Genomic DNA, 23,962 nt, shown 5'->3' with positions numbered 1-23,962 from the left:
CACTGGCCCACCACTCACCTCCTGCTGTGCGGCCCAGTTCCTAACAGGCCACAGACCAATACTCATCCATGGCTCGGAAACTGGATACCCCTACATTAGAGGATTCTATAAAGGATGCTGGGAAGGAATGATGGGAAAGCCAGAACCAGCAAGGGAGATGCCTCAGTGGTCAGAGAGTTTCCAGAGGTGGGTAATGGTTCCATGTATACAATTCTGAGGCTGGGCGTGATGGCTCACGTCTGTAATCCTAGCATTTTGGGAGGCCGAGGTGGGCGGATCACGAGGTCAGGAGATTGAGACCATCCTGGCCAATATGATGAAACCCCATCTCTGCTAAAATACAAAAAAATTAGCCGGACGTGGTGGCACGTGCCTGTAGTCCCAGCTACTCAGGAGGCTGAGGCAGGGGAATCGCTTGAAACCTGGAGGCAAAGGTTGCGGTGAGCCGAGATCGCGCCACTGTACTCCAGCCTGGCAACAGAGCAAGACTCCGTCCCAAAAATTAAAAAAAAAAAATTCTACAGTATCCGTTGAGTTTGTCAAGAAGTATCTTTAGCTATATATGAGCCCTCAGAACAACAAAAGAGGCATATTTTCTCACAATGCTGCTGAAAAGGCTAAGTAAATATCAACGTTTTACTAGAATCATATAAAATCTGTGTGGTTACACTGACACTTCACGATGAGCCTATGCTGATTTGCGGTTGACATCACAGTACACTCTGGAATGTGAATGGGGACCGAGTCACTGTGCACAAAGTGTCCAGCATACCATCAGTTTTTTGGCCTAGAAACCAACCCAGAATCAAGCAGGCAGAAGCAGTGAACACTGCATACGTATCTGTATATTTATCTATCCTGATTTTCTTTTTAGCATCACAACCATCAGATATCAGGTAAACTTATTATACTTCAATGACAGTAAATATTTGGTTAAATATTTGGATCAGAAATGGAAGAGAAAAATAATGTTAATAAAAATGGGAAAAAAATCACTAGCCCTACTTTTCCCACTCCTGCAGTTATAGACTCTCAAGACCTTTAACCTACAATCAGCCACGACGGAGACCTGAGTTTGTCCTAAGCAAATATGGCGCCCTCTGTTAGAAACCATAGCCTGTTCATGGAGCAGGATGGGCTCACCATGTCTGGACCTGCCTTGAGAGTCTGCCTGCTACCAGCTGCACCCTCTTGCAGTAATACCTTTGTTTTACAGGGAGTTTTAATGGCTGGACATGGTTTTCTGCAGATACGAGTACCCCTCTGTTAACAAACTCTGCTTTGAAGCCCAGACTATCTGACCTATACCTTGACCCCTTCTTGCTTTTTTTTTCTATGTCACTTTCCCCCACCTCCAACACTCTAACTTTGCTCCCTAACCCTTCTCTGACCTTGAGAGCCCCCAAAAAATTCGTATAGACCTCAGCAACCTGAAAAATAGTACCTCCGCACCCAAACTCCTGTTGCTCACTCCCACACATCCTTAAACAAAACAGCAACACCACTCAAACCACAGTGTTCTATATTATTTTGGGCATGTAGGTGGGACTACTAGTCAACTCTAAGAAGAGCCAACCCTTCTCCCTGGTTAGTTCAAATAATAATAGCAGTAATGATCATATCATCGTCATCGTCATCATCATCACCATCATCATCATCATCATTACTATTGTAGTTTGACTTTCACCATGTTCCAGGCACTGCTCTAAGCCAGGGGTCCTCAAGCCCCAGGCTGCAAACCAGTAACAGTCCGTGGCCTGTTAGGAACTGGACCGCACAGCAGGAGGTGAGCAGCAGGCAAGTGAGCATGACTGCCTGAGCTCCGCCTCCTGTCAGATCGGCGGTGGCATTAGATTCTCATAGGAGCATGAACCCTATCGTGAATTGCGCATGCATGGGATCTAGGTTGTAGGATGTTTATGAGAATCAAACTAATGCCTAATAATTCGAGGTAGAAAGATTTCATCTCCCACCCCAGGCCCGTGGAAAAATTGTCTTCCACGAAACCAGTCCCTGGTGCCAAAAAGGCTGGGAACTGCTGCTCTAAGCCATAAATATACTCATATACTTGCCACAACCCTATAGATAAACTGAGGCTTAAAGAGGTTATAGAACATTCCCAAGGTCATACAGCTAGTAAGCCATGACATCAGGATTCAAACCCAGGCCAACCTTCTTTCCCATGGACACAACTCTGGGGTTCCCATACCTTACAGTCTGAGATAAAAGAGGTAACTAAGAACATTTTTCAAAACATCCTATTTACAGGGCAGAAATAATAAAAACAGGTTCTTGGTAGGAAAGAATAATAGGAGGAAAACAGGAGGAAACCACTGATCTCTAATATTTCCTCTAAGAACAAGATAAATTCAGAATTGGGATTTGCCCACCCGACTCCCAGTCCAGTGCTCCTTTGTTGTGCTATGTGTGGTCAGAAGGGTGAGGAAGTATCACAATGGAAAGGCCAACAAGATGGCAATGAATGCATCTACTCCTTCAGTCATTTGCTTCACTCTTTAGTCATATCATACCACGTTTTGTACTCTCGTTGGGGTGATAATTAGCGCCATCTGTGTACTCTTATTTTATTAAGCCAATAACTAGAGTCATACCAACAGTGTTCACAGAACTAAAACAAGGAAGCTTTTTGTGTGTTTGTTTCTTTTCCCTCTCGCAGAACAGATACTTCTCCTTCCTATTTTTTTTTTTTCTTTTTTACTAGCATCTTGGAAGACAACCAGTCCCAGGACCTATAAACAGTGCTTCCCTTCAGATACAGCTTTTATGTTGATTGGGCAGAGAAAGACAGACTGTTCCCTTGCTGATAAAGGGCTTTTTGAAGACTTTTACACAACTTCTGCAATGCACTGGAAAATAACACCCAGGAAACGGCTGGGTGTTGCGGGTGGATAATAAACTCTTACTGCTATATGAAAAGTTACATTTTTCAGAGTAATATGGTGATTACAGATAAAATAACAAAATAAATTTTAATAATACCACATTGCTGAGTCATCAAATAATTGGGCACTGGTCCAGTAACTTCTGGGAGAATTTGCACCTGTTGCCTCTTTCCCCAAGGATGGAAGATGTTGCCAAAATCAGCTCCTCCTGGGAGGGCTACCTGCAGCTCGAGTAAGCATCAGCACTGGCTAGGTCATCGTCTCTTCCAGTTCTGCCACCAACCAACTCATTCCAAGAAAATGTGGGAAATAATGTCTTATCTTGAAGTAAGTCAGAAGCTGTCACACTTACAAAGAAAAATGTTTTCTCGTCAGGGTTCCTGGTGGGCATGTCCTTGCAGATGCCTTGATGCGGCTCTGAATTTCTAGTTACAATTAACTGGCAATGAACTGAAGCTATGCTAGTTTAGATTAGGGGTTTTGAAAAGTCTACTTGTATAATAATAGCATACGTGGTCTTAGCTTTTAGGTTCTCTTTCTTCAAAGGGAACATTCAGAGCCAGATAGAAGCAGAGGTCTGCCAGGCAGCTTCTTAGAGCAACAATCTTTAAGAGGAAACTCTAAGGGGGAACTCACATAACACTAAAATAAATTGGAAACACAGCCCCACTTATCCCGAGTAAAATGTAATTGTCTCACTACTCTTGAAATCGGCATTTCGGAGTTGGAAGACAAACACCACCCCACCACACACACACACGCACGCACACAGTCACACACATACACACACACACACTCTGTTGAATATTTTGGCAATGTATACATGCTAAATAGTAATTTGTTGCCTTCAACTGAAATTCTAAAACCAAATAATACATGGCATAATACTTACAGAAGTGAGTGAATCTTTTACTATCCAAAATGTTAAACCCTTTAATATACCTCCCAAGGTGTTGTCTGGTTCAGAAACTCACAAAAGGAAATGGAAGGGCAAACTAGAACTGCTGAAAAAGTGGAAAACAAATTTAAACAATTTCATCATTAGCCAATGAAGTAAATTAGATGACTCTAACTCTATGTAATTTTCATTACCACAAAATATTTTCCCACTCCTACTAAATAAATGTGAAGTAATTATTTAAATGACATAAATTATGTTACATTACTAGCTTGCTTGGAGTGCTCACATAAAAGTCTTAATTACTCATACTTTCTCACCACCACAAAAGAAAGAAAGAAACAAGTTGTGGGGGTGTGGGGGTTAAGAAAGAAGGAAGAAAGAAAAGGACGGAGGGAGACAGGGAAGAAAATAATCGATTTCTGCCATTTTGGAAAACAGAGTGGCAGTTTCTTAAAAAATTAACCACGTATCAGCTGGGAGCAGTGGCTCACGCGTGTAATCCCAGCACTTTGAGAGGCCAAGGTGGGCGGATCACCTGAGGTCAAGAGTTTGAGACCAGCCTGGCTAACATGGCAAAACTCCGTCTCTACTAAAAATGCAAAAATTATCCCGGCGTGGTGGCAGGCGCCTATAATACCAGCTACTCGGGAGGCTGAGGCAAGAAGAATCCCTTGAATCTGGGGGAGTTGGAGGTTGCAGTGAGCCGAGATTGTGCCAGTGGACTCCAGCCTGGGTGACAGAGTGAGACTCTGTCTCAAAAAAAAAAAAAAAGTTAAACACATATCAGCCATATGATCCAGCCATTCTACTCCCAGGTATTTATCTAAGAGAAAGGGAAATACATTTCAATATAAAAATTTAAACACAAATGTTCATTGTGAGGTAAGAGGAAGGACTTGACTCAGGAGGTGGGACTTGACTACAGAGATAGGGCTTGGACACTGGACTGAGTTGAGGACTAGCTAAAACGCAGAATGAGGCAGAAGCAGCTTTCCGTTAGACACACCCTCTAGTGTGTTATGTCAGTTTACCATTGTCATGGCACACACGGAAGTTACCACCCCCTTTCATGGCAACAATCCAGTGGCCCAGAAGTTACCACCCATTTTCTAAAAATTGCTGCATAATGCATCCTTCAATTTGCATGTCATTAAAAGTGGGTATAAATGTCAGTGCAGACCTGCCTCTGGGCTGCTACTCTGGTCACACTGCCTATGGGGTATCCCTGCCCCACAAGGACCTGTACATTTGCCACTGCTGTACACTGCCATTTCAATAAAAGTTGCTAACACCACTGCCTTACCCACTCTTGAATACTTTCCTGGGTGAAGCCAAGAACCCTCCCGCACTAAGCCCCAGTGTTGGGATTTGCCTGCCCTGCATCATGAGCAGTATTAAGTGTAATAGGCAAAAACTGTAAACAATCTAAACGTCCTTAGCAGGTAAATAAAGAAATTGTGGCACATTATAAAATGGGATACTGCTCAATCAAAAAATGGAATTAACTACTCAGATGCTCACCAACATGGATGAGTCTCAAAATCATTATGCAGAGAAAAATAAACATATCAAAAAAGTCACATATTGTATGATTTCATTTATACAAAATTCTAAAAAATGCAAATTAACATAGCGACACAAAGGAGATCAGTGGTTACCTGGGTATGGGGTATGTGAGAAGGGGTGGAAGGAAAGAATTACCAAGGGGTACTGGAAAACTTTTAGGGGGTATGGATATATTCACAATCTTGATTGTGGTGATGCTTTCACTGTGGTATACATATGTCGAAGCTTAGCAAATTGCATATGCTAAAGTGTGCCAATTTTTTGTATGTTAATTATACCTCTCTACAACTATTTTAAAACTAATTTTTAAATTTAAAAAACAGGCCTCTGCATTTGAGAGAACATGTTCTCTATCTTGCTTTCAGTAAAAATCAGGAAGAACCTTTGGAGACTAAATTAAGTGATCCTGATTTTTTTGTTCAATGACTAAAACAGTGGTTCTCCAAATTTAGTATGCATGAGAGTATCTGAGATGCTAATTTGAAATGCAGTTTCCAGGGTTTTATATAGAGGTATGCTAGAAAATATTACTGATAAAAGAATGTGTAGCACCTAATTTACAAGTAATAATACATCCAATATTCTTTATTGTAAATTTAATAAATCTTACAAAATGCTTTTGTTGGCTTTTGCTAAACTCTTGTATCTGTAGTCAGCCTATGGTTGCAAGAGATGAACAAGTACAGTTCCAATTGAATGTTGGGTAATAATTTTGTTTACTCAGGTGAAAGGATTACTTGAGGCCAGGAGTTCAAGATCAGCCTAAGCAATGTACTGAGGCCCTGTCTCTAAAAAAATTTTTTTTTTAAGTTTCACCAGGCACCATGGAATACACTTGTAGTCCTAGCTACTCAGGAGGCTGAGGCAGCAGGAGAGCTACAGTCCAGGAGCTTGAGGACACTAAGTTCATACCGCTGCACTCTAGCCTGGATGACAGAGCAAGACCTTATCTCTTAAATCATAATAATAATTTTGTTTACATTAATGAGTAAAAATGAAGCATCATTTCTTAATCTCACATGACTTATTAACGATGTGAGAGACTTCTTTGCTGAACTGGAAGATAGTTTTTGAAGACTGGGAGAATATTTCCTTAAGTTTATACTATTTATCATGTAACAACCACAGGCATGACACACTTTAAGTTTAATCTACATTATTAACATTTATTCCATCATTGTCTACATAATCAACAAAGCAATAAATCAAGCCTGGCTGTATTTGACAAATGCCATGGTGTAAATATTCCCACATGGCCAATTTCAAGCTCCCAGTGCATGTGAAGTTGGGAAGAGATGTACAGTAGCACACCAGTATCAGTATCTCCACCACACAGATGTAATAGACATAACCTCAAAAGCATAGATAATAGCAAAGTGTAGTAAAGTCAATAGGAAGTGATGAGTTTTGAATACTTATTACCTTTGTTTTCAACATAATTTATGTAATTGTGAGATTCTACAATTTAATTTGTAATGATTTTTAGTAATGAGCTCATAAAATTCCTGAAATTTAATAGTTGGCTCTCAGGAACTGATATAAATTGGCTCTAACACACTGCTGGCTTCAGCTCAGCCCTAAGAAATTAGGTCCTTTGGGGATGGGGCTCAGGAACCTGCATTTCTAATATTGTCTAAGATGATTCTGATACACGATACTGGTGGAGAATCTAATTGCAATTTTCTTTTTAGCTAGTGTTATGATCTGAACATTTGTATTTCCCCAAAAATCCTGTATTGAAATATGATCCCCAGTGTGATGGCATTAAGAGATGTGGCACCCAAAGGGAGGGTGATTAGGTCTTGAGGGCAGGGCCCTCATGGATGAATAAAATTAGTGCCTTTATAAAAGAGGTCAAGGGGGCTTGTTTGCCCCTTTCCCCATGTGAGGACACCTCTAGAAGGTACCACCTATGAACCAAAAAGCAGGCCTTCACAAGACACCAAATCTGCTGACACTTGCATCTTGTAATTCTCAGCCCCCAGAGTTGTGAGAAATAAGTTTGTGTTGTTTGTAAGCCATATTGTTATAGCAGCCTGAACAGTCTAAGACAGTTAGTACATAGGTGTTCTTCGGAGCCAACATGTTATGGGGAAAAAATACAGGATTAAGCATTAGGAATACTAACGTTCTCACTCCAGTTCTTCCACTTAATTATATGGCCTTGGGCAAGTCATTAACTTCTTAGTTTCCTAATCTAATAAGGAGGGAGTAGGACCCAAGAAAAGTTTAGTAGATGTAATTTTAAAAGATTTACTTATATACTGAAGTATTTATAGGTGTAAAGACCTGGTACCTATTATTTGGTATCTATTTCCTTAGAATGCTTTGAGAAACAAAAGGAAAAAAAAGGTGGGCTGGAGATAAGTAAAAAGACAGGCAAAATGTTTTGATAATGAGAACATGGGTTCTATTATACCATTCCCTTTGCTTTTGATGTTTAAAATTTGTCCATAATAACAATTTCCTAAGAAGTCACTAATAAATAATCCAGATTCATTTTATCTTTAAAAGTGTGTTTCGCATCATCCTTGGATTTATAATTTTTTTAATCGAACAGGAGTCAGGACTTAGCATCTTCTATGTGTTTGTTGCTGAGCAATCTGAATCTACTTTAAATTCCCAGAAAAATTAATGGCTGAGCCAGGATTCTAACAACTACCTTCTGAGTTCCAAATCCCACCGCCATTTCGGTTACACCAAGCAATGTGAGGGTGCTGCTGTCCCAGTGCAGTGTCAAATGGGAGCAAAGAGATGAGAAAGAGGGTGGAAATGGGGGAATCTGATGCAAAGCTTCCATATCAAGCATCGATATTTATTTAAAGTACATGCTGCTTCTAATTACAATCAAAACCAGGGGCAAACATTGCTCTGGGCAATTAAAAAGCCAGTCACTGCAGCTACTTGGGAAGCTGAGGCAGAAGAATGGCGTGAACCCGGGAGGCGGAGCTTGCAGTGAGCCAAGATTGCGCCACTGCACTCCAGCCTGGGCGACAGAGCAAGACTCTATCTCAAAAAAAAAAAAAAAAGCCAGCCACAAATTATCCTCTAAGATTCTGGGCTGTTGAGAAACTGCTTATATCACTCCCATTTCTACCTACCATTTCAGAATGAAAACGGGAAAAAAAGGTGAAATAATGCAAGTCAACATAGTACTATATTTTCTTTATTTCAACTAGGCTGGAGCCTGATACAGTTTAGGAAACAGTAAGTGCTCAATAAATGTATTTGGCTGAATCTACGTAACCCTAAACATTTTCAGCATTTCATGTGATACATGCTTTTTGAGTACCTACCATGTGCTAGACAACACTTAGAACTTTGATACTGTGGACTAATTGAGTAATTTTTATGTATCTCATTATTAATAAGTGATTATTTCAATACTACCAAAAAATTTTAGTCCTCTCCTATATAAATTCCATAGAAAAAATTAACTCTATCAGCTTCAATTACAAGACAGATTGTTAGAATAATTTTTAAAAAGCAAGAACCAATTTCATGCTGTCTACAGGACACTAACTTTAAAGACATTGGTTAAAAATACAAGGGTAGAAAAAGATATAAGATGCAAACTCAAACTAAAAAAAAAGTCAGAGTGGCCATATTAACAGCAGACAAAGTAGTCTTCAGAACAAGGAATATTACCAGGGATTCAGAGGGGTATTATGTAATGCTAAAGGATCAATTTGCCAAGAAGACATAACAATCCCAAATGTGCATGCACCAAACAACAGAACTTCAAAGTACATGAAACAGAAACTAATACAACTGAAAGGTAAAATAGAAAAATCCACATTCCTAGAGCTCAACACAAAGTCTGGGAGCTAAACCTGAGAGTCTCACATTAAGCTGGGTCTTTTGAAGCAGTCTAAAGTGGTCCCAGACTAGCAGCTCCCACTGGCACACATCAGAAAGTAAAACAAATTCTTTCTGAGGAAAGCTTCCATGATTTAGGACCTCAGGATTCCAACTGATTAAAGTCAATCAAATATAAGTTCATGGTGCAAAGTCATCAAACATATGAGGAAATAGGCCAGCATGAATAAAAGTCCGGGAAAAAATAACTTATAACCCAAAGAACTGAATTTAATATTGGAATTATCAGATATAGAATACAAAATAAATTTGAATGAAGAAGAAAAAAGACTGTATAAAAGACAGACAAAACTGAGCATTGCACAAGCAATAAAACAGATCATAAATGAGCCAATAATTTATTTTAAATGAATTGATTTTGAAAATGTAATCAATTGGCTTTAAAGGCTCAATGGATGGGCAAAACGGCAATTTAGATACAGCTAAAGAGAGAATTAGCACATATGAGGATAGATTAGAAGTTGCTGCAAGGAAAAAAAGGGAAATAAAGAATATGCCATGTATCAAGGGTCATGAATTAAAATAAACCTAACTCCAGACGTAGTTCAGTGAAACTGAACAGGAAAGATAAAAAAAGATCTTAAATGCTGAGGTAACCATATATTTATTCTCCAAACTAGAACTTTTTTTGGAGTCAATGAGGGCATTCTTAATAGATGTTCTAAGAAAACAGACTTAAAACAGCTGTCATAGGCAAACTCACATACCAGGTCATCCTATTAAAGCACCCAGTAAAGCCGGGCAGAGTGGCTCACGCCTGTAATCCCAGCACTTAGGGGGCTGAGCTGGTGGATCACTTGAGGTCAGGAGTTTGAGACCAGCCTGGCCAACATGGTGAAACCCCATCTGTCTCTATGAAAAATATAAAAAATTAGCCAGGTGTGTGGTGATACGTGCCTGTAATCCCAGCTACTTGGGAGGCTAAGACAGGACAATCGCTTGAACCTAGTGAGGGTGGAGGTTGCAGGGAGCCAAGATCATGCCACTGCACTCCAGCCTGGGTGACAGAGCAAGACTAGATCTCAAAAAAAAAAAAAAAAAAGCACCCAGTGAGAAAAAAGGTTACCTATACATACACAGAATGATCACTGGACTGTCAGCAGTCTTCTTAACAGCAACAAATGGAAGTCAGAGAACTGAAATGTCAAAAATATATAAAAACTACAGACAGCAAACCACTATGGCCCTCGAATTATGACCTCCAAAAAACTATATTTCAAGAATAAAGCTGAAAGAAAGGCATTTTCAGATAAGCAAAAACAGAATTTATCTCCAGTGAACCTTCATGAATGGTACTTCTAAAAGATGTTAAGAAATGAAAGAAAATCAAAAACAAAAACCTGCTGAAGGAGCAAAGTGTGAAATGTAAGAAGGAATAAATGAACAAAGAAACGAACTGCTAAACATGTGTATATCTAAAGCACATATTACCTGCATAAAATAATAGCATCTAGCTTCATAAATTAAGAAAAAAATGAAAACTGGCCAGGCGTGATGGCTCATGTCTGCAATCCCAGCACTTTGGGAGGCCAAGGCACTGGATTACTTGAGCCCAAAAGTTTGAGACTAATCTGTGCAACATGGCAAAATCCAGTTTCTACGAAAAATAGAAAAATTAGCCCATCATGGTGGTGCACGCCTGTAGTCTCAGCTACTTGAGACAATCAGGCAGGAGGATAACTCGAGTCCAAGAGTTCAAGTAAGGCTGTAGTAAGCTGTGATCACACCACTGCACTCCAGCGTGGGCAACAGAGAAAGATCTGTGTATTTAAATCAAGAAAAAAGAAAAACAGGTAGGTACAGTGATGCATACTTATAGGCCCAGCTACTTGGGAGGCTGAGGCAGGAGGATTCCTTAAGCCCAGGGGTCAGATTCTAGCCTGGGCAACATAGTTAAAATAACATCATTAAAACAAAACACTAGACAACAGTACCATGTAAGTTGGGAAAGGGCGATTGCAACAATGTTCTCAGCCTCTCATATGATCCTGGGAAAGATACTGATTAACTTTAGATTAAAAGATGTACAGTAAAACTGGAGATCATTATATTAAGCGAAATAAGCCAGGCACAGAAAGACAAACATCACTGTTCTCACTTATCTGTGGGATCTAAAAGTCAAAACAATTGAACTCACGGACGTAGACAGTAGAAGGATAGTTGCCAAAGGCTGGGAAGGGTAATGGGGGGCTGGTGGGGAGGAGGGCATAGTTAATGGGTACAAAAAAATAGAATGAATAAGACCTACTATTTGACAGCACAACAGGATGACTATAGTCAATAATAATTGTACATTTAAAAATAACAAGTATAATTGTACTATTTATAATTCAAAGAATAAAATGCTTGAGGGGATGGATACTCCATTCTCCATGATGTGCTTATTTCGCATTGCACGCCTGTGTCAGAACATCTCATGTGTCCCATAAATACACACACCTACCATGTACCCTCAAACATTAAAAAAAAAATTTGGCCGGGGGCGGTGGCTTACGCCTGTAATCCCAGCACTTTGGGAGGCCACGGCGGGTGGATCACGAGGTCAGGAGATTGAAACCATCCTGGCTAACAAGGTGAGGCCTCATCTCTACTAAAAATACAGGAAAAAATAGCTGGGCGTGGTGGCGGGCGCCTGTAGTCCTAGCTACTGGGGAGGCTGAGGCAGGAGAATGGCGTGAACCCGGGAGGCAGAGCTGGCAGTGAGCCGACATCGCACCACTGCACTCCAGCCTGGGCAACAGACCAAGACTCTATCTCAAAAAAAAAAAAAAGTAAGAGATGTACGGTAAAATACTAAAGGTAACCGCTAAAATAAAAGAAATACGGTAGGTAACTTCTGAACCCATGGACAAGGTAAGAAGGAAGAAAAAGAAAATTCAATTTAGAAAAAGCAAGAACGGCAACAATTCAGTCTGACAATATTAAGTATTTGCAAGATTGTAGAGTTGTGTTAAAATTTCCTACTGCTGTGGAAAAACTTTTTGGCACTATCTTACTAGAGAAAAATATGTATACTCGACAACCCAGCAGTACCACTCTTGCATATGGAGAAGAAAATCTGAGGTACATGTGGAGAGAAACTAAAATGTTTTTAGCAGCATTGTTCATAACATTAAAAACTAGATACAACCCTCTATTCACTTACTGGAGCTTCCATAACAAAATGCCACAGGCTGAGTGGCTTAAACAACAGAAATGGATTTTCTCACTATTTGGGAGAGTAGAAGTCCTGGATCAAAATGGCGACAGGGGCCTTTTCCTGGGGCCTCTCTCCTTGGATTGCAGATGGCTGCCTTCTTGGTGTGTTCTCACAGGGTCTTTCCTCTACGTGCAAATCCTGGGGTCTCTGTGAATCTCAATGTCCTCTTCTTATAAGGATACCAGTCAGATTAGATTAGGGCCCAGCCTAACGCCTTATTCTGCCTTAATCAACTTTTCGAAGGTCCCATCCCCAATACAGTCACATTCTACAGTCCAAGAGGGTTAGAGCTTCAACATATGCAATTTTGAGGACCACAATTTAGCCTCTAACAGACCCAAATGTGTACATAATATACATAATAAACAGGAAGACATAACAAAATTTTGGAATAAGTACTCAAAGGAATGTTATGCAGAAGTAACATGAATGAATTACATGTGATAAAATGGAAAATATTGAGTAAGAAAAGCAAGTTGCAAAAGACTACCTCCATTCTAATACCATTTTTACATAGGAAAAGAAAAGCAAAAACAGCGTACAGTTTAGTGATATGTACATATGATATCACTATTTTTATAAGGCATGGGAATAATAAAGCTAAAGTTCAAGACAGTGGCTACCTCTTGGGGAGATGGAAAACTACAGTGTTGGTAATGTCCTAAGTCATTACCATTGGGTGGCAGGCTATGGGTATTCATGTAATGCATCATTACCAATATCTATTTATATCATCATGTATATATTTATATCTGATATGTATATAATTACATATTATTGTATGTATCAAATATAATGATATTAGGTAATAAAAACACCTTTTATGGAGGAGAACTGGGGAGATGTTGCTTTTACCGTTTAGAAAAAAAAGTGCAGCTCGCTGCCAGCACTCATTTAATTTTACATAAACACACTCTTTGAGGCTGAAGTAAATCTGATTTTCAATATGAAAATAAAATATAAAAACAGTTCTTAGAGTTATTTTTCAACAGCACGAACATCAGAATCATCTGAATCATCTGAGTTGTCTATTTCGGAAAAAATCACTTTCATTAAATGAATCTTCCTTCAGCCAACAACTTTTCCAGAGCCACATTAACATCAAATGTAGGAATTCTATGTTTGCTAGGATTTGACATCTTCAGCGATTGAGAATTACTATATTTTGTAAATGGAAATACCACTACTAAAAACAGGATGCTATAAATAGAATGATGTCTTTGGTTTCCGAAGTCAATATATTAGAGCAATGGGAAAATAACAACAAAAGTGAGATAGTTCCTGAAAAATTAAAAGCGAGGTAGTTCCTATCAAAGTTATGCTGGGCAAACGCCGCCAGCAAGGATTCTCAGAGCAAACAGCAAAAAGTACTAAGTTTCAGTTAGACAGATGAATAAGCTCTGAAGATCTATTGTACGGCACGGTAACTAAAATAATAATACATTGTATACTTGAAATTGCTAAGAGATTAGATCATAAATGTTCTTACCAGGAGAAAATGATAAGCATGTGAGGTGATGGATATATTAATTAGCTTGATTTAATCAGTTCGCAATGCATACATATATCAAAGCATCGCACTGTACACCATTTTTAATTGTTAATCATACCTTAATAAAGCTGAGGGGGTGCCAGTGGTGGCACTATAATCTCAGCTACTCTGGACAATGAGGTGAGAGGATCACTTGAGGCCAGGAGTTCAAGACTAGCCTGGGCAACACAGCGAGACCCCTGTCTCCTAAAAAAAAAAAAAAAACTATTAGCCAGGTGTGGTGGTCCATACCTGCAGTCCTACGTACTCAGAAAGCTGAGGCAGGAGGATCCCCTGAATACAGGAACTCAAGGTTACAGTGAGCTATGATCACACCACTGCACTCTACCCTGGGTGACAGAGGGAGACCCCATCTCAAAAAAATAAAAATTAAAAAAAAAAGCTGAGAGGGTAACACCTCTTATGACAACATATTTTTATGTAGACCTCTTTGCGAATGGATGTTAACTCATTTATACTACTGTACACTTGTCCTAATTTTATATTTTGAATAATTTAGTGGTGGGTGTGGAATTAGAGGAAGTCTTTGTAGAGAACAGAATGTGTCTCTGTACCTGATTATCCATATGCCAGACTTCCTTCCTTCTGCAATTCAAATATAGTACACTTGTAATTTCATCTCATGATCATAGTAATAGCGTAGTCAAAATCCGTTTGAGACTTCTTATCCTTGTAAATTAATAATTATGATAGTATAAGCATATTCATGACTTTATTTAGAGCTGGTTTCTCGACCTCAGCATTACTGACCATTCAGGGCAGTTGTGCATGACCGTCCTGTACCAGTAGATAATGTTTAGCAGCATCTCTGACCTTTCCACCACTAGATGTCAGTAGCACACACCCACTCCCCACCCCCAGTTAAGACAAGCAAAAAAACATCTCCTGAGGGTGACAAATGTCCCTTGGGACAAAATGACTGTTCTAAAGAATTTCTGATTCGAATGACCCTTAGAGACTCTATACCGAAATTACTTTTTCATATCTCATTCTACTTTTCTATCTTGCTAAATAAGTTCATGTTTTGTTCCTTAATGTAAAGATCTTAGTTTGCCACCAAAACACTGCTGACCACATTATCACAGGGAAACACTAGTGATAAATACATTTTATTTTCTTCTCAATGTTTCACTTCACAAAATACTGTGGATGTAGACTGAGGATAAGGTACCTGAACATCTGTGTGTTGTCCTGATAATGAACTTTAATTTTAATCTTCTATAGCTGTGAACAAATCCATGTTTTACTTAAACTTTACCAATTATGGGGACTATAAAATACTATACAGAAAGCTGTCTTTCTATTTTTACATAAAGATCTTTATATATTTGATTAGCATTATTTCTTAGAATGTATTTATCAACAATAAAATTATTGGCTCAAGATTATGAATAGTTGTAGAGCTCTTGAATGTACTGCCATATTGCTTTACTGAAGGATTATGCCAGTTTATACCATCATGTGAACTGGTTTGAAATCATACCATTGACTCTTCTAAACTCTACTAAGAAAATAAGATTTTCTCCATCCACCGTATTGGCTTTCTCAATTCTTTCAAATGCTTTCCAGTTTCTAGAATCTATTACTATGATGATCAAAGATAAAAGTATTATTTTGCAGTTTTTGACCTTACATCTATTGATTGACAGTTATCTGTTGTCTAGGCCTTAAAGAGCTACCAAAAAAGTTGAATTGGGTTTGTATCTATACATATTCAAGTTATAGATAAGTGCAGAAATAAAACAGTGGGTAATAAATTAAATAGGCAATGAATTATGCAAATGCTATCCTTCTTACTTCATCACCTGGAGACTGATGACATCCACGGATGTGACACATCTGATATCACTCCTAAAACAGAAATGCCACATTTGGATACAATTGCACCCAAGTCAGATTGGGTCTTACTGTGATACCTGGAAATTTCCTGTATTTGAAACACTGCAAAATTCAAACTAAAAGCCAGCCTTTCATCCTGACTGAAGCCACCAACAAAAGCACTTTATTTTGTGATGTAAGATACTTGAGAATTTTGGTTCCAAAACTTTTGTTCCAAGATTGCCCTCCTGAGCTATAAACTTCATGAATTTAAGAATAAGAAGTTTAAGCTCAATAATTTTCCCTTAAAATTTATTTCATGCTCTTATCATAATACAATTGTAACAGGAAAATGAATAGGCATTACTATTGATTCTATAGAAATAAAAATGATAAAAGAATACCATAAGCAATTGTATGCCAACAAATTGAATAACCTAGATGAAGTGGACAAATTCTTCTAAACACACAATCTACCAAAACTGAGCCATGAAGAAATAGAAAACTGAATAGACATATAGATACTAAGGAGATGGAACTGCTAATCATAAATATTACACACAAAAAATCCCGAGACCGCATGGCTTCACTGGTGAATTCTACCAAACATTTAAGAAGAATTAACACCAGTCTTTCTTAAACGCTTTCAGAAAATTTAAGAGAAGGAGACATTTCCTAACTATGAGGCCAGTGTTACCCTATTGCCAAAGCCAGACAAAGAAACTACAAAATTCTAAGGACTTTTTTTTCAGAAATAGAAAAATCCAACTTGAAATTCATATGGAATCTTATGGGATACCAAATAGCCAAAACAAGCTTGAAAAAGAACAAAGTTGGAGTTCTCACACTTTCTTTTTAAAAATTACTACAAATTTTCAGTAATTAACCCAGTGTGGTACTGGCATAAAAATACACATATAAACCGATCGAATAGAACCTAGAGCCCAGGAAAAAACCCTTAAAAATGTAGTTAGTTGATTTTTTGACAATAACGCCTTATTATTCAATAAGGAAAAGACAGTTTTTTCAACAAATAATGCTGGGAAACCTGGATATCCACATACAGAAGAATGAAGTTGGACCCTTGCTTTACAGCATATACAAAAAATTAACTCAATATGGGTCAAACACCTAAACCTAAGGGTGTAAACTATAAAACTCTTTAGAAGAAAATCTTCATGACTTGGATTAGGTGGTGACTTCTTGGCTATAACACCAAAATCACAGGCAACAAACAAAAATAATAATAAAATGGACTTCAAATTTTAAGACTTTTGTACTTCAAAGGACATCAAAAGAATAAGAAAATAACTCACTGAATGGAAGAAAATATTTGCAAATCACGTACCTGACGAAGGATTAATATCTGCAATGTATAAAGAACTTATATAACTCAACAACAAACCAGACAACCCAATTCACAAAGTGGTAAGGGACTTAAACAGACATTTCCCCAAGAAAAATACATAGTGGCTAATAAGCAATGAAAAGACATTTAACATCATTAGTCATTAAGTAAATGCCAATCAAAATATTGGCCAGGATATGCAGAAAATGGAATTCTTGTGCATTGCTAGTGGGAGTGTAAAATACTACAGCTGCTGCGAAAAAAAAATGTTACTTGTTCCTCAAAGAGTTAAACATAGAATTACCATATGATCCAGCAATTCCACTCTCAGGTATATACCCCAAAGAACTGAGAACAGTCAATAAACCTGCTATTGATGGAACATATCTCCAAATAATAAGAACTATTTTAGACAAACCAGCCAGTATCGTACCGAATAGGCAAAAGCTTGAAGCATTCCCTTTGAAAACCGGCATAAGACAAGGATGCCCTCTCTCACCACTCCTATTCAACATGGTATTGGAAGTTCTGGCCAGGGCAATCAGGCAAGAGAAATAAAAAAAAGGGTAATCAAATAGGAAGAGAGGAAGTCAAATTGTCTGTTTGCAGATGACATGATTTTATATTTAGAAAACCCCATTATCTCAATCCAAAAACTTCTTAAGCTGATAAGCAACTTCAGCAAAGTGTCAGGATACAAAATCAATGTGCAAAAATCACAAGCATTCCATGCACCAACAATAGACAAGCAGAGAGCCAAAACATAAGTGAACTCACATTCACAATTGCTACAAAGAGAATAAAATACCTAGGAATATGGCTAACAAGGGATGTGAAGGACCTCTTCAAGTAGAACTACAAACCACTGCTCAAGGAAATAAGAGAGGACACAAACAAATGGAAAAACATTCCATCTTCATGGATAGGAAGAATCAATATCATGAAAATGGCCATATTGCCCAAAGTAATTTATAGATTCAATGCTATTCCCATCAAACTACCATTGACAGTCTTTACAGAATTAGAAAAAACTATTTTAAATTGCATATGGGCCAAAAAAGAGCCCATATAGCCAAGATAATTCTAAATAAAAAGAACAAAGCTGGAGGCATCATGCTACCTCACTTCAAACTATACTGCAAGGCTACCAGAACCAAAACAGCATGGTACTGGTACCAAAACAGATATATAGACTAGTGGAACAGAACAGAGATCTCAGAAATAACACCACACATCTACAACCATCTGATCTTTGACAAACCTGACAAAAGCAAGCAGTGGGGAAAGGATCTCCTATTCAATAAATGATTCTGGGAAAACTGGCTAGCCATATGCAGAAAAATGAAACTGCACCCCTTCCTTACACCTTATACAAAAATTAACTCAAGATGGATTAAAAACATAATGTATCCACCTAAATGTATCCTGGCAAAAAAAAAAAAAAGCCAAAATTGACAAATGAGATTTAATTAAACTAAAGAGCTTCTGCACAGCAAAAGAAATGAGCATCAGAGTGAACAGGCAACCTACAGAATGGGAGAAAATGTTTGCAATCTACCCACCTGACAAAGGTCTAATATCCAGAACCTACAAGGAACTTACACAAATTTACAAGAAAAAAACGAACAACCCCATCAAAAAGTGGTCAAAGGATATGAACAGACAACTTCTCAAAAAAAAGACACTCGCAAGGTGCACTGGCTCATGCCTGTAATCCCTGCACTTTGGGAGGCTAAGGCGGGCAGATCATGAGGTCAGGAGTTCGAGATCAGCCTTGCCAGCATGGTGAAACCCTGTCTCCAGCAAAAATACAAAAAGTTAGCTGGGCATGGTTGTGCATGCCTCTAATCCCAGCTACTCAGGAGGCTGAGGCAGGAGAATCACTTGAACCCAGAAGGCAGAGGTTGCATTGAGCCGAGATCGTGCCACTGCACTCCAGCCTGGGCAACAGAGGGAGACTCTGTCTCAAAAGAAAAAAAAAAAAAAGAAGAAGAAGACATTTATGTGGCCAAACAAACATATGAAAAAAAGCTCAACATCATTGATCATTAGAGAAATGCAAATCGAAATCACAATGAGATACCATCTCACGCCACTAAGAATGGCAATTATTAAAAAGTCAAGAAACAATAGATGCTGATGAGGCTTTGGAGAAATAGGAACCCTTTTACACTGTTGGTGGGAATGTAAATTCGTTCAACCACTGTGGAAGGCAGTGTGGCAATTCCTCAAGGATCTAGAATCAGAAATACCATTTGACCCAGCAATCCCATTACTGGGTATATACCCAAAGAAATATGAATCATTCTACTATCAAGACACATGCACACATGTTTATTGCAGCACTATTTACAATAGCAAAGGCATGGAACCAACCCAAATGCCCATCAATTATATACTGGACAAAGAAAATGTGGTACAAATACATGATGGAATACTATGCAGCCATAAAAGGGAATGAGATCATGTTCTTTGCAGGGACATGGATGAAGCTGGAAACCATCATCCTCAGCAAACTAACACAAGAACAGAAAACCAGATACCACATGTTCCCACTCATAAGTGGGAGCTGAACAATGAGAACACATGGACACAGGGAGGGGAACAACACACACCAGGGCCTGTTGGGGGGTGGGGTCAAGGGGAGGGAGAGCATTAGGACAAACAGCTAATCCATGCAGGGCTTAAAACCTAGATAATAGGTTGATAGGTGCAGCAAACCACCATGGCACACATATACCTATGTAACAAACCTGCACGTTCTGCACATGTATCCCGGAACTTAAATTTTATAAAAAGAATTGAGAACAGTGACTCCAACAGATACTCAGTGTTCACTGTAGCATTATTTGCAATATCCAAAAGGTGGAAACATCTTTTGTGCTTATCAATAGATGAATGGATAAACAAAATATGGTATATACACATAATGGAATATTACTCAGCCATAAAATAAGTGAAATTGTGATACCTGCTACTACAGGAATGAACCCTGAAAACATTATGCTAAGTGAAATAAACAGACACTAAGGGGCAAACATTGTATGATTTAACTTACAGGAGGTACATGGAATAGGGAAATACACAGAGACAAAAGTAGAACAGAGGTTACTAGGGATTAAGGAGGAGTGAATGAGGAGCTACTTATTTAATGGCACATTTTCTGTTTAGGAAAATGAAAAGATTCTTGAGATGGATGATGGTGAAGGCTGTACAACATTGTGAATATACTTAATGCCACTGAAAGGTACACTTAAAATGGTTAAATTTTATGTTACATATATTTACCACAATTTAAAAAATAATAAGAGATAATTTGAGATGTTAGCTGCACAGCTAGGCACAGTTGAAATCAAGTTGAAATGTTGAAATCAAATTTTTAATCAATGAATGAAAATGTGAACATCTAAACACTCATAATTCAATTGGCTGTAAACTCTGCTCTTATATTATTTAGATACTCTACATGCCACATTCTCTTAAAACTTTTACAGGGCAATATTTAGATACCCATTCTTTAAGAGAAAAAGATGTGTTCTGAATTAGGAAACAAGAAGCTCTAACTCTCATACTTAAAAAGAGATGTTTACCAAAGTCAGAGGAAGAAAGCAAGCCAAGTTTTCTTCAATAATAGCAGTCGGTCATGCATATGAGACAGACCCTAGTTAGTTCCTTCGTTTCTTCATCTGTAAAACAGGATTAGCAGTATTGATTATGTACCAACTCTATGCTGCGTCCCCTGCCTCATCATCACTGAAAAGTACACATCTGAGCAGAGCTCAAGCTCTAAACTGAAAATAAGAAAATGAGTAATCTCATTTTTATATGTTAATCCATATTTAAGGTACATCATAAAATATTAACAGTACTTTTTAAAAATTTAGGCAAGTTCTGGAGGAAAAACATTTCCCAGAGAGGCATACATAAACTTTTCTGTGTTTTATACAAAGGGAAATCTACTCTTATTAAAATATCAGACCTATTTTTATGTAACACTTTCTAAAAATAACATTAAATGACACAACTCAATAAAACAAGATACACTGGAGAAAGACCTTCTTAGACTTCTAAACTTAAAATAGGACCATGGAGGCACTGCAAATCATTGAGAAAGACCGGAATTATGCAGCCTAACGTTTGAGGACATGACTCACAATTTGGGAGGAAAAAGCTTTTAGAAGATCATCTTACAATATGTACCAAAATTTTATAATAGCAGAAGACAGAACTTAATATTTTTTGCGCCTTTTGGTGAAAAAGCCCATTGTAAGGTGAAGAGAATTAAAAATGAAAACACAAGGGGAAAGATGAGCAAAGTTTACTGCAACAGCAACAAAAGACTAATTTAAAAAATTTAATTATAATTAATATTTAGTTTAGCTTTTAAAGGTTAACAGCAAATGGAAAATATACACATAAAGGACATAAGACAAAGGTGAATATCTTTGCTTGAAAAGGAACCCATATCAAACTCGTAGCCCCTCTATCACCACCAAAAAGAACAGATAGGGTTTAATTCCTTATCTTAGAGAAAGGTCTGGAGATGTAGATATACATACCCCTCCACTCCTGGATTAAGGAGACGCAGCGAAAGAGAGAAAGTTCTGTTTTTTATCTGCATTTTGTATTGTTTTATTTTTAAAGTAAGTATGAATTACTTTTGGGATTTAAAAGACATACATTTTTAGGACAAAATGCAGCATCATAACAGAGAAAAAATCCATTAAAAAAGGAAAAAGTACTAGTAAACATGGATAAATAACTAAACTCAGTCATAATCAAAGAGAAACTAACTAAATACATGTTGTCATTTTGCTTCTATCAGAAGAATAGGAAACACGGTTGCTAATGCTGTTATGTAATGATGACAACAGGAAGAATCCGTATCCCTTCGATAAAGAAATTTAGCAATACATTCAAGAGCTCCAAAACTATTCATAGCCTTGACCCAATCATTTAATTTCTGATAAATCAATTTTAAGAAGTAATTTATTCTAAGGAATAATATAAAAAGAGCTCCATATGAAAAGGTAGAAATAATAAATGTCCAACAACATGGAAATGATTATATATGAATCATACATGCATTCATTGAAATCTTAGACAAGCAATAAAAGCATGCTTAAAAAGCTATCTGATAATGCACTATAAAAATATATTATTTCAAATAATACACAAATCACAGAAAAATTTTAAACAAAAATTAGACTTCAAATTGTCTATACAGTACAACGATAACTACATACTTTTAAAAAATACGTATATAGGCCGGGCGTGGTGGCTCATGCCTGTAATCCCAGCGATTTGGGAGGCCAAGGCGGGCAGATCACCTGAGGCCCAGAGTTCAAGAGCAGCCTGACCAACATGGAGAAACCCCATCTCTACTAAAAATACAAAATTAGCCAGGCGTGGTGGCGCATGCCTGTAATCCCAGCTTCTTGGGAGGCTGAGGCAGGAGAACAGTTTGAACCCGGGAGGCGGAGGTTGCTATGAGCCGAGATCGTGCCATTGCACTCCAGCCTGGGCAACAAGAGCAAAACTCCGTCTTAAAAAAAAAAAAAAAAAAAAAAAAAGCCTATACACAAAAGGAAAGAATGGATCACAAATTAATATGCCAAATGTTACCCCAAAATGATTGTGTTTACAGGCATGTAAGCTTTTAATACAGGGCTGACACATAGGAGGTGTTAATAAGAGAAGCTATTATTTTTGCTTTGTTATTATGAATGGCAATACATATTTATTTTTTATTTAGTGATCTGGTATTACTTTAAAATAAAAACTAATCCTTTTGAAAGAATTAGCAATTAAATTTGAATGGGGGTGACTTCTGGGTATTGCAATTATGGGTAATTTGTACTTTCTTGCTTGTCTTTTTCTGAATTTTATACAAGAAACATATATTCCTTATGTAAATGTTAAGGGGGTTTATTTATTTATGTATTTATTTATTATTATTATGAGATGGAGTTTTGCTCTTGTTGCCCAGGCTGGAGTGCAATGTTGCAATCTCGGTTCACTGCAACCTCCACCTCCCAGGTTCCAGTGATTCTCCTGCCTCAGCCTCCTAAGGAGCTGGGATTACAGGTGCCCACGAACACACCCAGCTAATTTTTTAATTTTTAGTAGAGACAGGGTTTCACCATGTTGTCCAGGCTGGTCTCAAACTCCTGACCTCAGGTCATCTACCCGCCTTGGCCTCACAAAGTGCTGGGACAACAGGCATGAGCCACAACGCCCGGCCAGGGGTTTTTAAATGTTTAACTTTTAACATCTGTATTTAACACGTGGTTCTTACTGAGCTGAACACATTACTGCTCTGAAATTCACTCAGAGTCAATTTATTGAAATCATATTCACTACAATATGTTAATATTGGTCAAGATAAGTGACCTGGAAAGCAGGACTTACACTTTTTACACCTTTTACCTCTGTAAAGTTTTACTTGCTTATACTGAACATGTATAAACGCATTATTTATACAATTTTTAAAATAATTTAAAGGAAAACTTGGAGAAAAACAAACCATTTTGTCCTCAGACTATAATCAGGGCACTTAATACTGTTGTGAAAAAACGAATACAGTAACTATCAACTAGTAATCTCAAACTAGTTATTTCGAACAGGTACGTTGCTTTTAGGAAGGAGATGACTGTATTTGGAAGGTAGTTCAGAAAAAGAGAAAAAAGCCAACCAGCCAGTTATTTCTCCATTTTGTTGTCTTGGTAACCAAGGCAGCTGCATGAGCTGTTTTCTATTATTTTCCAATCCTGTTCCAGAAAGAAAATTTTCAAAT

This window comes from Hylobates moloch, unplaced genomic scaffold (genome assembly GCF_009828535.3).
Source record: "Hylobates moloch isolate HMO894 unplaced genomic scaffold, HMol_V3 SCAFFOLD_8, whole genome shotgun sequence".
Lineage (NCBI taxonomy): Eukaryota > Metazoa > Chordata > Mammalia > Primates > Hylobatidae > Hylobates > Hylobates moloch.
This window is presented reverse-complemented; position numbering follows the sequence as displayed.